The sequence below is a fragment of the Orbicella faveolata genome, unplaced genomic scaffold, assembly GCF_042242905.1.
Source record: "Orbicella faveolata isolate gen_17 unplaced genomic scaffold, um_ofav_v1 contig_26, whole genome shotgun sequence".
Lineage (NCBI taxonomy): Eukaryota > Metazoa > Cnidaria > Anthozoa > Scleractinia > Merulinidae > Orbicella > Orbicella faveolata.
This window is the reverse complement of record NW_028301554.1, coordinates 5,009,447-5,021,785: the sequence shown is the minus strand read 5'-3', so window position 1 is coordinate 5,021,785 and position 12,339 is coordinate 5,009,447. Positions and strand designations below refer to the sequence as shown.

At 40.2% G+C, this 12,339-nt stretch overlaps 1 protein-coding gene and 1 pseudogene across 4 annotated transcripts in view; one reads left to right on the top strand and one right to left on the bottom strand.

Moving 5' to 3' along the window:
* The first annotated feature begins 6,077 nt into the window (after window positions 1-6,077).
* On the top strand, window positions 6,078-10,478 carry LOC149107773 (uncharacterized; annotated as a pseudogene). Its single transcript, XR_016209098.1, has 5 exons — window positions 6,078-7,250; window positions 7,479-7,590; window positions 7,710-7,971; window positions 8,068-8,332; window positions 8,823-10,478. The product of XR_016209098.1 is annotated as an uncharacterized LOC149107773 (transcript).
* Window positions 10,479-10,668: 190 nt separating this feature from the next.
* Window positions 10,669-12,339, bottom strand: part of LOC149107771 (uncharacterized) — a 33,295-nt gene continuing 31,624 nt past the window's right edge. For all 3 annotated transcript variants that reach the window (XM_089295842.1, XM_089295839.1, XM_089295841.1), the window contains one exon: window positions 10,669-12,323. The gene's annotated coding sequence lies outside the window, so the exon portion shown is untranslated. The remainder of the gene's footprint in view (window positions 12,324-12,339) is intronic.

Sequence of the window (12,339 nt, the reverse complement as noted above, 5' to 3'; positions counted from 1 at the left end):
GGTGGTAAAAGCCAAAATAAAAGAAAAAATAAAAGAAAATGCACGTAAATCTTGGGGAAAAACTACAATTGAGATTAAATACATGCCTTTTCATCAATTCAAAAAAGAATGTACACTGTCCCTCTTTGCTAATGAGACATGAATACTGTAAATACTCGCATTAGCTACTTTATTTAAACTCCTATTTAGTTACTTATTATCTATAAGTTATTCCTTATCACCTACTTTACCAACTTACTACTTGACTAATTTTACTGGTTTGGTCGCTAAATCGAAAGCGTCTGCTTCTTTGGCCACTAAACACTTCTCTTTTTTGGTTTGTGTTTGTGTTTCTTTTTTTACTGCAGCAAATTTTTGTAATTGAAAACAGTGTGAGTAACTGAACTTGCACTTGAAGCCATTTAAACACTACAAACTGAAGTCAAAGCTCCGTGCAACGTAAAAAAAAAAAGATAATTCTTGGTGCTGTGTAACTCTGCATTACCATATTCCGTAAGACCCGAGAGATTTTCATTTGTGTCTAACACTACATAATTAACAAATGTTGGCCGAGGTTGAGCAAAATATCGTGATTTGTCAGTGGCGAGCAGATCAATTATCTGAGGGAATATCGCTCGGATTTTCAGTCATGTGAAGCATTTGGAGCAATTGTGCGACGGGGAAAACATGATGGATCATGATTTGCGATAACCAAGTTCAGTAATAGCCTCTTCATCAAAACGAGGCTTGGTGTACAACCATTCATATGAAAATGAGCTTACTTTGCATGTGAATGAAATCTCGTTTTCAGAAGAAAGGATGGGCACCAAGACTCGTTTTAAGAAAGAGACTAAAGGTAATTCGGAGATGGCCTACATTATTTTATCTTTCGATCGCCAAGTAGGTTTTCACATTTAAGTCAATCTCTGGGAGCTCACAGAAGCGATCTGCCAGTTTTTCACCCGAGAGCCTGGTTAGAATTACGCATGAGTGGAATATTATTTACAGCAAAACACATTTAGACGGTATTACGCATGAGCAGACCATTATTTGTAGAGAGTTATTTGCAGGTCACGTTGTGGGTTCTCGGCCAATGAAAAGGAAGAAAAAATGCATGGAATAATGATAAATGTAGTTTGCATGATTTGATTGATGAAATTCTTCCTTATTTCTATCGCAACAAAACCACGACATCGTAGAACCAAACAGTTAATCTTCGCTTTGTGATTCAATGAATTGTGTAGAAAAATAAAAGTAAGAAGTGTTGCAACATGTAATGGCTTTTCAAAGAATTGCCTAAACTCAGTGATTGTTAATGAAGTAACTTGGGGAATCCCAACTGATAGGAAGCACACCAGTTGACTATTTACAAGCGCGGCGAAGGAGTTGAATATGGGACTAGAAAAAAATACACCAGTCAATGTCTCTCCTTCTCAGAGATTACTGATGTATTTACCTGGAAGCCCGCTTCGGAAGCCTGGGCATGGATAATTGGAAGGCCCGCGGTGCATCACGCGCCCTCCTTTCTAACATACCCTCCAGAGCCGCTGAAGAAGTGAACTAGTTAATTGTCATCTGGTTTCGAGTCCTAAAACATCAAGTTATAATTAAACCTTATCAAGGTCTTAGTTTCGCTTTGGTGAAAGTCTCTTTCATTGCCCTGAGCTTTCCTGATTTGGCTGTCGGTAAAAGCCAAAATTAAAGAACAACGCTAAAAAGAGAAAATGCCCCGTAAATTTAGAGAAAAAAAACTTCAATTATTATTAATATGAAATGCACGTCTGTTAATCAGTTCAAAGGACCTCTGTACAATGCCCGTTCTTGCTAGTGTAAACACTCGCATTAGCTACTTTATTTACACCTGTATTTAGTTACGTATTATTTATTAAGTTATTCCTTATCACCTACTCAACTAACTTACTACTTAACCGATTTCACTGTTTTGGTTGCCAACTCGAAAGCGTCCGCTTCCTTGGCCACTACAGACTTCTTTTGTTTGTTTGTTTGTTTGTTTGTTTGTTTTGCTGTTTGTTTGTTATTTAATACGACAAATTATTGTAATTAAAACAATTGTGAAAACCTGAACTTGCACTTGAAGCTACTTAAACACTAAAAAATGAAGTCAAAGCTCTGTGCTCTGGTCGTGCGGTGCCTCTTAGTCAATGATACTTCGAGAAAAATAATTGGTCTCCCTAACTATCATCAACTGTCATTTACATGATCAACCGGCGCAAAGAAGTTTGCGTTAACTATAATCGATGATAGTTTATTTTAAGCTACCTCTAGCTTCTACTGCCATGCTTCTGCCGCGTAAATCATCAGCAGATGGTTCTAAATAAACTCAAAGCCTTTGTAAATGAGAAAAAAATTGTTTGGTAGTTTTTAAATAGCAGAGAACCGTTTACATGAGAAATCTTGGGTGATCTTGGGTAGAGAACAAGATGCTTTGAAGGCAGGGAACTTGTAGACACCACCCCTACCAGGGATACATTGGGACTTAAAGAGCATGAGCAAACTCGAGATCTGGGGAGCCTGAGTTTTTGACATAACCGATAAAGGATAGGAGGGGGAGGGATAACCCTCCCGAGGAGAAACTATATCTTGAGTACTTGCTACTGACTACTGACTATTCACTGCGCTACGGAACAATGGGCGAAGTAGTCCCAACCGTTCTTTACCGCGACCGCATTATTGTTATTTTAAGTTCGCTCCGAGTATTGTTATGAAAATATTGTAAATCGCTCGCTTCCGAGCCCTTAAGATGTAATTTGGTTTAGTAATGGGGAACTTGTGGATCTCAGTTTTTTTCACCAGTTTATTCATTGTTAGGATTTAGAATGCATGTAATCGCTTTCAAGAAATATTGTGACCAACAGAAAAATATGGAAAAGCCAACAGTAGCCTCTTTCCAGTTAACAACTAGAAACCTTAAGTTATTGTTCTACTTTGTACGTTGCCGATTCTTTGTACACCTGAACATGTGCAACGCCGTTTCACTAACTTTCATTTAGAAAACAAATAGTTCATTATCGGGTCATTTGAGTTTCTTTTCATTATTAAAATCTACCTTCCGTTTCCTCGGGAGCTAGCCAGCTGAACTACATTTCAGTAACAAAGTTTTATTAGTTTCCTCGGAAGTTAGCCAGCTGAACTATTTTTCAGTAATGAAGTTTTATTACTTTCTATTCACCGGATAATTTTCCCTTCCTATCCGTAACACCAGTTTAGAATTTCAAATTAAGTATCTCACTCTTAATTTCCTAAGTTTGTTCTATCTTAATTCCAACCTGTCAATTTTAATCTTAAGCTCTCTATTTTTAATTTTGAAAACTTCGTGTTGTTAATTAGATTTCGCTATCTTAATTAAGACTGAGTTTACCAGAGGACCAGGCAGGGGTGATACATGCCATCTCTCCAATTTTCATGAAACTTTGCCAGATTGAAGGGACCACCAAACAAGTCTAAAAGACAAAGTGGGCCGGCTCTGCGATTTTTCCCTTGGGAGTTAGACCACCCCCCTGGTTTTTTGCCCCAAATCCCAAAAATTGCATTAAAATAAGCATCAAATTTAGACTCCACTCCTGGTTATAGAATAAAATGAATTTTATTGCCATTTCACACAAATAAGGATTGGACCTATCTTAGTTCACAACACGAGTTTTAAGGATTTGAAGCGACAGTTGCTAATCAAGAGTTGCCATTGCATACCTATGTCACGCAAGATTTAGCAATGAGGCAAATTAGCTAGAATTCTGACTCAAATATCGCTTAAGTCCAACTTTCTTTTTGAAAACTAATTTTACCAAGGTTAAGAGCTACTCTTGGCCTGATGAAATCACGCATAACATTTTTGGCATCTGTTAGTTTTTGGTCACAAAAGTTGTTCAATCAACGTGACAAAAGACCAGTTTTAACAAAGAGAGAAGGAAGAAATCTAAGGAAATTAGATATTATAGAATCAATTAATTAACGTTGTTCCTACGTTAATGACATTAACAGTGTCTTTGAATATTATTTATGGCCATTTAAGGTAACTGAACGCAAAATTCCTCGTAATAATCTTTAAAATAACAGTGTATCACGAGCGTAACACCTGAATTCTATTCGTATGATCGAAATATGGGAATGAACTGCCGTGATATTTAGATTCTAAAGCATTGAGGTGTTAGATGCGAGTTTTTACTGGGCATATCTTGTTGTTTAGATTGCTCTTAAAACCCTGTTCAAGCATCGCAGCTCAAGAACTTGACCTTGCAGTTTGTTATACACTTACTTCACACTCGGCATACGAACGCATCAATCCTAAGTCATATTCTTCGCTGAAATTATTGTTTGCGCTCACGGGCTAACTCTTGAGCTCACACATGGATATCTATTCCATTCTGAGTTGAAAAAACCCTTGAATTATTGATTTTCCCGCATCAGGCATGCAAATTAATCTTCCCGATCTTCAGATAACCCGATTTTGGTCTCGCTTAGGGTGTTCTGGGCAGGGTGTTCTGGGCAAAATGTCATTATTTTCAGCCGTCAAGGTCTCGCTAAGGGTTGCACGCGAAGAAATGATACTAGTTAAATGGTAAAGATGAAGACTTATGACAATACTTTTATAAACTACTTATAGGCAAAAGTATTCGATGATAAGGTCTTCGCCATCATTAAAAGTCACTGTACTTTTTACTTGTCTGTTTTATAAACTGATCTCTTTTAGGGGTCTGCATAAGCTTCGGCCACGCCCAGATTGGTCTCTTTTAGGGGTTAAATTCAAAATTTCCGACGAGCATCCTCGTCCACTCCATATGGGAGTCACCCCCCCCCCCCCTGGGCAGATAACATCGTCAATATAATTTGGAATGCGTGGGAACAAGAGCCGAAGACCTTGGTCAGCGGTAAATAAATTTACCAAATTGATAATCGGTAGTTGATTAGCTAGTTAATATATTAACCTGAAAAGGGACATTGCGTTGTAGAAATGTCCAGAAAACTGTGTTGCGCGCAGTTCAGTGAATGTGCATTCACTTTATCGCAAGTTATGTTATATAACTCGGATTAATTGCGTATGCGTGACACTTGAACTAGTCACGTGATATAGCTTAGAACATTTACGGGCGGGATTTCCCTATTTATACATCTCTATTTATAGATTTTCACACATCGGAAAGTTAAGCATGGCTTCGCTTTTTTGCTCGTTTGTAACTTTTTCGAAAAAAAATGTGCAATATATCTCCACGCTATCTGGGGGTCACAGAATATTTTCCCTTGACCTCTTGTAAAAAAGACATCCGGTCCCATCTGAGGACAGTCAAAGTTTCACAGACTAATATTCTCACAGAGAAGGATTTGATTCTCGCTCGCACGGGTCAGTTTAATGAAGATGGTACTAACATGACAATATGTCCGAGACACCGAGTTGAACATGGCATATTTTGGCGACCGATGAGAAAAGTAAGTAAGTAAGTAAGTAACCTTTATTTAAACACGATAAGTAATTCAGCTTGCAGCTTGTGGGGTCGTGTGTGAATAAACAATAAAGAATAATTACAAAATAAGAATTAAAAACAAATTTACAATGTAAGATGTAATCTAGTTTACATAAAAATTTGCAGCTAATAATAATTACCTAATTAATAAAAATGTGCGTATCCTCTTCATGGTAATCGCAAGGGCAAGCCAGAGAGGGGAGCGACGTTGGAGATGAGGAAAGAAATCATGTCAAAGTGGAACACACTCGTTCCAGTCGGAGCAGGTAACATAACCAACGCAACACTCACTGCAGAGTTTAAAGTACTTCATCTGTTTCCCCAAGGAAACACTACCGGAAGCTTGCCAGATACAATGTCATCGAACATTGCACTGAGTTATTGATTATTTACCTACGAGTTATTAATTAGATATTCGTAAGCACACTCACTAAGGTACTGGAAATTAGAACACTGACATTCCGTTCTTGGTGTACAGCTGCAGCCTAATTAGTCTGGTTACCCAATTTGGTGAGTTTGAGGACGCAAGCTGGGGCCTGGACACTAAACGCCGGAATCGTTAGGAAAAAGCTAAACCATATAACCTCTACTAGCCGTGAAGATACGCACAATCTCGTAAATTCTAGAATTGAGCCTTGTCCTGTCAAGGGTAGTCGAATGCAACACAAACAGATATGCTGCAACGGAAGTTTAGTGTTCCTGACTTTTTAAACGTAAGGTGGTCAGTTATAAAATAAGGAAAGATCCGTAGCTATTTTTAGATTCATAGTCTAAAGAAATGTTTCCCAGAAAACCAATCAGGCTCCCGCTGAGGTTCCTAACATTAAAGAAGAATCAGTGCTAATTAGATTTTCCATGGAGAATCATTTTCCCCTTTGTTGGAGAAGTACTTGAGACAGTCTTTATTTAGTAGTCTGACTAACACTCTATTGCTATTTTCTAATTTCAGCGAGAAACCAAATCCTGTAAGGGGTTGCCCTTGCGTAAAGGTGAAGCCCTGCTAAGTGATGATGGCTCAGATGTATTTTCCTCTGGCTCACAAGAATCCTCAACGGCCATAGAAACATCAATGGAATGGCAGGCAACGCCACAGATACAAATGAAACTTCATTCTCTCAACAATTTTCTAAGACAAGCTGATGGTAGAGTGAGCCCAGTACGATCTCAGCTCAACACAAACGCGGAAGGTGTCTCATCATCCACTACACGCTAATACGAGCGAAAAGGAATGCAAGTTGTTGAGGCGAGTCTAGATGCTATAGCCCCAGGGCAGTCTAAATGGCTTCTGCAGCAAGTGCTAGAGGCGTACAGCCAGTCCACCGACTCGGACGTGAACCTCCCTGAGAAAACATTACGTTCCAGGCTTGTCAGCCCATACAATAAAGCTACAAATTGGTATACCAGACAGCAAATTCTTTCTGTCTTTGTGGCCGATTACTCTAAGACAGAGTTACTGAGCTTTATTCCAGGTCTGACCTTGTGGAGGATAGATGAGGCCAGAAAACATGCTTTCCGTACTAGCCCAGGCCACATTATTGAACCCCTGTTTTGCAGCGATGCAGGCGTGATCCAGTTAAAGTGGATCACTTTCTTGATTTTATTTCAAGCCCCTCCTTTCTCCAGGACGCAGCCTACGGGACGAAGACCCTAAGATTGTCAGATGGTGAGACAATAGAAATTCCAAATGGGGTGAGGACAGTTGTGGGATCCTGTCTTACTCATTTGTACCAGTCATACTGCTCTGAGTCTGGATTCGAACCCATGGGAAGATCAACCTTGTTGAGCATCCTCAAGGTAACGAGGACGAATATTAATATATCTAGTTTCACTCCCGGAACATGTTTACGTCTTTGATTCTATCTCTAAGAAAAGGATTCGATATAAATAATTCATTTTTAAGAAATGGTTACGTGGACAGGTTTTGGGGCTCGCTAAGATCTTATTAGCCTACTAACTGGACGAATTGTGTGAACAAACTATCTGGCTTTTTATCGATAATTATTTCTCAACTGCTTTGCCCAGATATGCGCTGCTTCCCAGAAGAAATCGTTAGCTGGATTGGACAGCACACAAACCGATGGAGTAACAGCGTTCAGTACTCTGGATGAGGCAACTAATAAACTTTGTACATTGGGTATGTATGTCTCACTGTTAAAAAAATGCTTCTTAGAGCCCATAATACATGTTTGAAAAAATAAATGCAGTGTAAATCAAGACTATAGCACACTCATGTATGTCTGTCCCATTTTTCAGGTTTGTGTGAGCTAACAGCCAGAGACATCAGTGTCCGTCTAAAGTCGTCAAAAACCTATCTTAAGACAGACTATAAAATTCACGTGTCTAGAGCTGATCCCTGCGCTGATCACTGCAATGTGTATGCGCTGAGCACTGATGACCCCGATTACCAAGGGCACTGCGACCATGAGCACAACATAGTCTCTGACAGATGTGATAATTACAGGGATGCTGTTGTGGATCTACAAATGTCGTGATCGTCTCCTACTGTTATCTATAGGTAAGGACTTGTCGGTTGGTTGTCATTTTCGTTCCTGTTTTTATTAGCATTGTACACTTTGGTAAGATTCGTTTTTTGTGTTGTTTTGTTGTCAAGCGGTAGTGATCTGAAAGAAGAAATCATACACGATGTAGACTCAGCTCTCCCTAAACTTGACGAATGGAAAGTTCACATCCTTAGAGCGGCTCACCAGGTTCTGCGAAGAGAGACATCATCGATAATCTGTCACCACGACAGGTTCTCCTGATAATGGATTGGGCCATCCAGCTTTCGAGAAACCCAGCGTGACTGGTTTGGCAAAAAGGGCAAATCGTGGCATGTGACAGTTGCAGTGACAAGAAGCGATTGTTATGACATTGAGGTAATTACTTCAAAATTGAGTTTTGCTATAATTTAGAAAATGCATGTAGCAAAAAGACGCGTTAGAAACGATGCCCTAATCCCGTTTTATGGGCGTGGCCCAAACACATTTCAACCCCTAATGGGTACCAATTCTCTGAGAACGTATCAGCTGACACTGACATTTCTAAAGCAATAAAAATGCCCACATAAACTCAAAATTTCAAATAGTTGAGTAACAAATAGGTGCCGAATTTTTCCACTTTTACCTAAAAAGGTGCCGTGATAACTCTAACCCTGTCACTTTAGCGGTACCGATCGACGGCACATGAAAATGAAAGATGAGCACCCCCGTCAATCTAACAGAGTAGTCCCTTAGGCAGGGCAACATCCTAACTGTCAGAGCCGGATTAACAAAAGGGTCTGGGATGTATGTCAAACTGTACTGTACACATATTACTGTTGTTTCTAGTTATTTTAGAGCTAACTGTGTTATTTTCCTTGTGTTCCAGGCCCGAACTTACATCCATTTGTTTGAGGATTGCGTTCAAAACTGGTTCGCAGTCGCTTCAATCATAGAACGCACACTGACGACACTGAAAGCAGCAAACCCAAACATTCAAGAGGCATTTTTGCGCAGCGATAATGCAGGATGTTACCATTGTGCTTATCTAATCCTCTCTCTTCCTACCCTTGGAGAGCGCCCAGGCATTACGATACTCAGATATGATTTCAGCGATCCGCAGGCTGGAAAGGACGTCTGTGACCGACGAATTGCCACACTGAAGAGCCATTTGCGGCGTTACATAAATGAAGGTCATGACATTAAAAGTGCTAGTGATATGAAGGCGGTGATCGATCCCTATGGCGGGGTTAAAGGGTGCCAGGCAGCAGTTGTTAAGGTTCAAGAGTCAATCCAGACCATGAAGAAGCACACAATGTCTGGGATTCAGTCTTTGAATAATTTTAGTTTTGAGTCTGGAGGTCTGCGAGTGTGGAGGGCTTATGATGTGGGCCCAGGTAAGCGTTTCAGCAGCCCTTCAGTGTACTGCGAGAGGAGGCTGGTGCTTTTAGATCCACGACTTTGAGAGGTGAGCACCGACAGCCTCAGCCTAACACCGCACAATCTGTTGAAGAAAAGCTGCCAAATGTCGAGGCTACGAGAGTTTATTTCGCTTTCCCCGAGGAGGGATGCACAAATACATATCAGTCTTTTGTAAATCTGCTGAAACACATGGACGTTGGAAAACGCCTTGTGAGATTAGAGAGAGAAACTACATATGACAGCATCAAGAGAAAATGAGCCGAGACGTGCAAGGAGGTGTCTGGAAGCTACATACACAAAGAAACAGGGTCGAGCTCCCAAACGGCCTGTGCTGATCCCGCATGTGAAGTTGCTAAAGGATGGGCTCTAAAAACATCACGAAGAGCAACTCGCTTTTCCGAGAAGGTGAAGACATATCCAAAAAGAACATTCCTGGAAGGCGAGGAGACAGGGAGAAAGCAAAGTGCTGTGGATGTGTGCAGCAAGATGAAAACTCTGCGTGATGGTAATGGCAGGAAAATGTTCAATAAAGAAGAGTGGCTTGTTGCTGACCAAATAGCTAGGTACTTCAGCAGATTGTCTGTGATGTACAGAAGTGGCCGACTAGCCATAGAGGAGGACTTTGTTGCAGAGGCAGAAGAGATCTCAACCAGGCTTGAAATTTGAAGGCAGCTGGAATTATGATACAACGAATAAGTTAATTACATATGTAATATTGCCTCTACTACTTCTTACTGTCCTTCCAGGAGAATCAGGATTAGGCAGTCTTGTAAAAAAAAGCAAATTATTTATTTCGCAGCAATGTAGCGTCAGTTATGCATGTACGTGGGAGCTTGCTAAACAGTCACGAATAGCCCAGAGCGAGTCTATTTTCTAGGTCGAGTGCCCAGAAAAATTCAAAATGTTTGAGCAGAGCGGAGGCGTTGCTAACGTGTATGCGGCCATGTGCGCTTGTGCGGGCGCCAGGTCGAAGGGAACCTCAGCTAAATCCTCTTTTGGCTCAGCTGATTTCAAAGTTCTTCAAGCATCTTATTACTCGCAGACATGATTATTTAAAATGGTTTTGCTATAAGGTACAATCTTTGTTGTTGCTAATTCAGAATAGAAACGTTCAGAAGAAAAACGTATTTTCATAATTGCTCAAAAGTAATGAAGTTTCACGGTAGCCAAAGTATGCACGCACGTGCAAGACGAGAAATTTGCATCATCCGCACGCAAATGATGATTTTGTTCATTGGAGAGCTCCATCGACTTCGACAGATGTTCCAACCAGAGGAGGTATCTGAGTAGGAAAATAGGGCAAATGGTAGACGTTGAGTTAATCAGAGTGCTCTCTTTACGTATTGTGGTACATGAAAAATTGTCTTTGCTTACTCCAGTTGATAAAACCGCTGACCAACTTTCTGGGCTCATGTAATCGTGGTGGACTCTATCTACGGCGTTACACAAGATTAATTTGCATGCCTGATAATTCAAGGTTTTTTTGAACTCAGAATGGAATAGAGTTCGTCTGCCGAGAGTGTGACGTAAGTGTTGACATTGACAAACTGCAAGGTCAAGCTCTTGGCCTGCGTTGATTGAACAGGGTTTTAAGAGCAATCTAAACAACAAGATATGCTCTGTTAAACTCGCATCTAACACCTCAATGCTTTAGAATCTAAATATCACGGCAGTTCATTCCCATATTTCGATCATACGAATAGAATTCAGGTGTTATGCTCGTGATACACTGTTATTTTAAAGATTATTGCGAGGACTTTTGCGTTCAGTTACCTTCAATAGCCAAAAATAATATTCAAAGACACTGTTGATGTCATTAATGTAGGAACAACGTTAATTAATTGATTCTATAATATCTAATTTCCTTAGATTTCTCCCTTCTCTCTTTGTTAAAACTGGTCTTTTGTCGCGTTGATTGAACAACCTTTGTGACCAAAAACTAACAGATGCCAAAAATTTTATTAGTAATTTCATCAGGCCAAGAGTGGCTCTTAACCTTGGTAAAATTAGTTTTCAAAAAGAAAGTTGGACTTACGTGATATTTGAGTCAGAATTCTAGCTAATTTGCCTCACTGCTAAATCTTGCGTTACATAGGTATGCAATGACAACTCTTGATTGGCACCTGTCTCTTCAAATCCCTTGAAACTCGTGTTGTGAACTAAAATAGGTCCAATCCTTATTTGTGTGAAATGGCAATAAAATTCATTGTATTCTGTAACCAGGAGTGGAGTCTAAATTTGATGCTTATTTTAATGCAATTTTTGGGATTTGAGGCAAAAAACCAGTGGAAAGAGGGGGGGGGGGGGGGGTCTAGCTCCCAAGGGAAAAATCGCAGAGCCGGCCTACTTTGTCTTTTAGACTTGTTTGGTGGTCCCTTTAATCTGGCAAAGTTTCATCCAAATTAAAGAGATGGCATGTATCACCCCTGCCTGGTCCTCTGGCAAACTCAGTCTTAAGTACTTTCCGCTCGTATTGTACGCTAGAGGTTGCATTATCATATTGTAAACACTTGACGTGTTAAGGATGATATATAAGCAAGTACGTTTGTAAAGCTCTTTCGATTAGATCAATTACATGGATTACGATTAAACTATTGTCGGACCAAGTTATGTCTCTTCCTCGACGTCCGTAGTGAAGACTATTGAAGTAGATCCTCGTGTACCAGGAAATCGTGACGAATTTCCGTTCCCGCAGGTAAGCAGTGCTCTCCAGAGTTAGATTCCCCCAGTTGTCAGTTGAAGTGTCCGCTTAGTCCGAAATTTACAGTGCTTGCAGGAAAAACCTTTCGTCACAACTGATCCTTTACTGCTACTTTCGTTTCTCATTAACCAGCCTTGTCACGGAGTTACTCCTTGCAAAAATTAAAGCCTCCCATTGATTCAAACTGTGTCTGTATTCAGGGAACAGCTGGGCGCTATCTTAGATTTCAATGTCAGACATTGGGTATGACGCTGGTGCAAGGCAAGCCTGCAAAAGTAGAAAC